General features: G+C 38.8%; 1 long non-coding RNA gene across 1 annotated transcript; it reads right to left on the bottom strand.

Annotated features, from left to right (window-relative positions):
- Nucleotides 1–416: 416 nt before the first annotated feature.
- On the bottom strand, nt 417–3,662 carry LOC143416859 (uncharacterized). The gene is made up of 3 exons (XR_013097109.1): nt 2,041–3,662; nt 1,213–1,956; nt 417–1,044 (listed from the first exon to the last, which is right to left on the bottom strand). It is a non-coding gene; the product is annotated as an uncharacterized LOC143416859 (long non-coding RNA).
- Between the last annotated feature and the right edge of the window lie 1,868 nt (nt 3,663–5,530).

Below are 5,530 nucleotides of genomic sequence, written 5' to 3'. Positions count from 1 at the left end.
AAAGGATTATTTGAGGTGGTGCTGATCAGAAGTATAAAAATCAAAGTGTCCAGATCCAAACACACTTTGTTCCTCTGTGACAGAAGTGAACTAGAACTCACAGCAGCATCTGAACTGCAGAAGAGATCTCTGCTCATCTCCGTCTGCATTCCTCTTTTGGTAAGAACTTATTATGTATCATTTAAAATGATTTTCCTTTTAAAGCTGGGCAGCAGGCTCACGTTGAACATCTCCATAAACTGTCATAATTCTGCTGCTACACTAAACACTGCATTCGGTGAGCACACTAAACTTACGTAAGCTGTATATTTGCACGGTGAGAGACCTGTTTTTGCTGATTTGTGTTCAAATACAACAAGATCTTATTTAAACTGACTGTCAGATGTTGCCTATCCAGTTATGTAATGAACCCACTATATACACGAACCACAGACCCTTCACCACATCTTCATCACCTGCTGTTCCAGACAACCAACTTATACCTGAACCACTGCAGGTTAATCATCATCATTAGTAAAGGAAAAAAAGGTGAGTGTCTTATTATTTTTATTTTGCAGTGTGTCATTGTTACTACAGAGCACACTGAAACATATGACAGGAAAGAATAACTGAGTGCAGAAAGGCATTTATATTAAATCGGATTTAAACTTTGTTCTTAATGAACCGGATCTATTATGACCTGGACTTTTATCTATAAAATGGGCTTGTGAAACCCAGAGAAAAACTCTCTCAATATATCTGTAGATATAAATATATATTTATCCAAATCACATCAAGTAAAAAAGGCAAAATGACAAAATTAAAAAAAAGAATAACAAAAAGTATAAATGAAAACACAAAATTTTAAGGCAAAAACAAATATCTTGATGTCTTAATACGATGAATATAAAATATAAAGTAATACAACAAGGTTAAATATCTAAACATTTAAACTACTTCAGCTTTTCAAAGCTTCTTTTTCCAGTTGAAAATGACATCATCACGCCTGAATCTGCTTCCAGGAGCCGTCCAGATCAGGCTTGTTCAGGATATTTAGAAATCGTCCTAACAGTTGAAAAATAAAAAATAAAAAATAAACAGAGAACAAAGTAATATATATGATTGGAAATAAATAAAAAAGAAAACTATAAATAAAACGACTTCTTTCATTTAAAGAAAAAGGTCTATCAGTCCTCTTGTCGTGTGTGTTTGCAGCTCACAAAGACGACTTACTGAGCTTCAGGATCCAAAAGGATGTATCTGCCAAATTCTTAATGTGGAAAAATGTCCATGTGTTTTCTTCTCCAGGAGACGATGAAGACACTGTTTGTCTGCACGATGCTCGTGCTGCTCTTTGCTTCCGGATTTTCCAAAGTGAACAATTTTCTACCAAGCGAGCACCGACCTGAAGAAACACCTTATGAAAAGTTTAGAAGACAGCATGTAGATGCTAAGATGACTGAAAAGCTGTGTAACACAGAAATATCAAATAGGAATATCTACAAACTTGACAACAGTTGTAAGGAAACCAACACATTCATCCTCAGCATTCCAGCAAAGGTCAAATCCATTTGTAGAGGTGATGGGAGCTACGATGAAAATAGCGGCATGACGTATAGTACCGCAACGTTTCGCATAATTAAATGTAAGCTAAAGCATCAGGGAGCCAGGAAACCCAGCTGCCAGTATGAAGGCAGGCTTCTCACTAACAGGATCATTGTGGTGAAATGTGAAGGGAAGTTACCTGTGCACTTCGATCGGGACCTTCTACCCTCTGAGCGCAACGATGGCGAGCAACTATGAGGAAAGAGTGGTGTGGAGGGGGGGCGTGGTCTGCGATGCTGCTGCAGGTGAGATGGATGTACCTGCGCTGCATTTGCTATCACGCCTCGCCAACTTAAAAGGCTTTGTGCTGTCTGAGTTGTTGGTGTTGTGGATGTGTTGGCTGGCAGTCCACAGACAGACTGATTTACACAACTGTGGAAAAAATAAAATTAATAAATAAAATAAATTGGAAAACATAGATGTGTCATTATTTCATATAGATTTCAAATAACATACCATTTGATGTCAACATGTTTTAGTTGCATTTGCAGTGCTCGTGCTGTTATATTCTTATGATTCTGTTCATTTTATGAGTGTATCCTTCAGCCTTGCTTCACATATTTACTGCTGCTTGATCAGCTTTAGTCCTGCTAGCATCAGCACAGGTAGAAACAGATCACACATCAGAGAATCGGCCGTGCATCTAAATGCAAATGGAAACTAAAAATGAAAACATAGATAACTGAGCTGAACTTCATAGATCTGAAAGTTGACCAATGCATACATAGTGCTAAAAATCAGGTATCGGGAAAACACATTATTTTATATTATGCTGAAGTCAATTGTTATCCTTTTTTAAAACTATATCATATAATAAAGTCTGTTTTGAAGTTTACTATGGTAAAAAAAATATTTTAAGGCTCTTCAGATATACTGTAACTTCATAGGTATGAACCATCAAAGCATTTTCATCATGAATATAAAACTTCATTAGGTAGATCTGTTCAAATACTCATTAATGCAAATATCTGATCAGCCAATCACATGGCAGCAACTCAATGCAGGTGTAAAAGGTGAGGTCTAAAAAGAACCTTTAAGAAAATATGAATCATCTTAATCAGTCTTTAATTATGAAGCAATGGCCTAACTCCCTCTGACAAACAGACCTGTGGCAAAATTTATAAACCACTTTTGACTTTTTCCAAGGTGAACATTGTCTGGCAGCAGGTGCCCTTCCCCTCCCAGATCACGGTTCATATCTGATTTTCAGCTCTAAAGTTTATTTTTCTCTTCATAACAACTGTGCAAAGGATGATTTCTGAGGATGATGACTCATTGAAAATGCTTGGATGCTGACAATTATGCAGAGTCAGGCATGGAAAGGCTGCTCTTTGTGACAGGTGGGTGCTGTCATACATGGGTGTAGCTGCCAGCTGTCCTCGAGGCTTCACCTCTGCTAAACGTGTGTCTCTGAACTTGACCTGGTCTCATAAACTCTCCTGTGATTTTTATTTTGCATCCTTGGTTATTCAAATGAATGATTAATATATTAATATGAATCTATACAGATTTGTCCACACTGGATATGACAGTAAGAGTTAGTAAAGCTCTGTTAACGTGTCCCTCTACAGCCTGTTGTTTCTTAGTTTCACCAGTGAAACTGAATTAAAAACAAAACATAGATGACATATTGTCGCCTAGGCAACCACCAAGCTCCCAGTGCCTACAGACATTCACTAAAACATGCTGGTCATTGGATCGTTTGAATAAATACCTTTAACTAAATATCAATGTTTTCGACATGTCTTAGTTTACATTATTACACAGTTATTATGAGAGAGCATGTCTAATATTTTTCCACTAAACAGTCGTCTTCTCCTTTGGTTTGTTTGTAACAACCATTTATAAAAACTTGTGTTTTGCTTTTGTTTTATTTTTAACTGCAATTCTGGTCGAGTAGCTTTTATAGTGTTAATTCAACATATACTACAAAATAAAATGACTTTTTTTAAAGTACATTTGTGGACATTTTATTTTCAAACTATCCAATCACAGAATCAAATGCACAAAGCCTGTGATGTCATCAAAGGCACAAAGCTTGTGATGTCATCACATTCTGTCATTGGAAGGAGAAATTCAGTCAACTGTAGCAATTCTTTGGTGGAAGAACTACAAAACAACCTGTTTGTTAAAACCAAGATAAGGAAGACACAGAGACGCTGAAGCAGACGCAGACGCAGAAGCAGACGCAGAAGCAGACGCTGAAGCAGACGCATATAAAATGGCAGAAGCACAGATGGAAGTGGTCGTGAGCCCAAATATAACAGTTTTGCAAAGATCGGAAAATGACCTCAAAAAAGCCCAAACACCAAATCCTGAAACACGTCCTCTGGCACAAGTTCAAACAGAAGTGGTCGTGAAAGGCAAGAAAAAAAGGGGGCAAAAACAGAAAAGAGTGGCTGAAGAACCCAGACGACCGATTACTCGGGCGTATGCTCGGGCTCTTCTAGAAGCCCAAAACAACGTGGCTGATGGAAGCAACCTGAGAAATGAAGAAGTGTCAGGAAACCCTGAAGGAACCTCTGAAAGGGAAAACCCTGAATCCCTCCCTATGTCAGAACCAAAGGACGACGTGAATATGGAGACAGAGGCAAACATGAATAACGCCAGTGGACAAAACCCTGGGCCAAATGGAGGGACGTGGCAACATCAGCCAAATCCCAGATTTATACCCCATCATGGCAGAGTCCAGTATGATTCATGTTGTGAGATTGCTGCTCTCAGGCATCAACTACAAGCTTCCCAAAACCACCAGAACGAGCTTTACTGGAAACTGGTAGCTGCTAATAAGAGGGCTTCTTATTACCAGTCTAAGGTGACCAAACTTCATGCACAGATGATCGCCGACAAAAAACAGCATGAAGAAACAATTAAAGAGCTCATAGAGCAACTGGAGGAGGCTAATGATAATAATAAGCCTGATAAGAGCAAAACAGAGGTTCAAGCAAAGGACAACCAAGCAGTTGTCATGCTGGATGACATGATCCGTGTCCTGCACGAAGACGTCAGCGACCCTACCACAGAGCAGTGTGTGGATTCTTCTACACAAACCACAGAGGCTTCACACACGGACTGTGTAGGTCTGAAGGAGGCTCAATTTGAAGTCCAATACAAGACTCAACAAGAGCAAATAGGAACACTCCAACAACAGCTCCTAGAAGCTCAACACCAACTCAAGGAACAGGAAGACAAACATAGGCAGGACCAGGAGACACTGAACATGGAAATCAGTGAGCTTAAATCCCAGCTCTGCTCCAACAAGGAGCTTCATGACATGAAAGTAGAGACTCTTTATCAAGAGTTGAAAGAAGTCAAAGCGTCCTACATTAAAATCACACAGGAGCAAAATGAACAAAATTCCAACACAGCAAATGGAAAATCTGAGCTTCTGGTGGAAAAAGACACCAAAGAACAGGACAAGGAAGAAGAAGAAGACTCCCTGACATCAACTGAGATGTCTCTGCATGACTCTCTACAACAAACAGAAGACAGAGAGAAAACGATAACTACCAATCCAGCTGAACTCGAAACTGAAGCTAAGACTGTGCCAGAGAAAAAACCCAAGAAGAAGAAGAGGAACTGGCTGCGTCGGCTTTTCAGCTGTACCAGTCCACAGACAGACTGATTTACACAACTGTGGAAAAAATAAATAAATACAAAAAAAATAAATAAATTGGAAAATATAGATGTGTCATTATTTCATATAGATTTCAAATAACATACCATTTGATGTCAACATGTTTTAGTTGCATTTGCAGTGCTCGTGCTGTTATATTCTTATGATTCTGTTCATTTTATGAGTGTATCCTTCAGCCTTGCTTCACATATTTACTGCTGCTTGATCAGCTTTAGTCCTGCTAGCATCAGCACAGGTAGAAACAGATCACACATCAGAGAATCGGCCGTGCATCTAAATGCAAATGGAAACTAAAAATGAAAACATAGA

Source organism: Maylandia zebra, linkage group LG3 (genome assembly GCF_041146795.1).
Source record: "Maylandia zebra isolate NMK-2024a linkage group LG3, Mzebra_GT3a, whole genome shotgun sequence".
Taxonomy (NCBI): domain Eukaryota; kingdom Metazoa; phylum Chordata; class Actinopteri; order Cichliformes; family Cichlidae; genus Maylandia; species Maylandia zebra.
The sequence above is the reverse complement of the archived record's forward strand: the minus strand, read 5'-3'. Positions and strand labels throughout refer to the sequence as shown.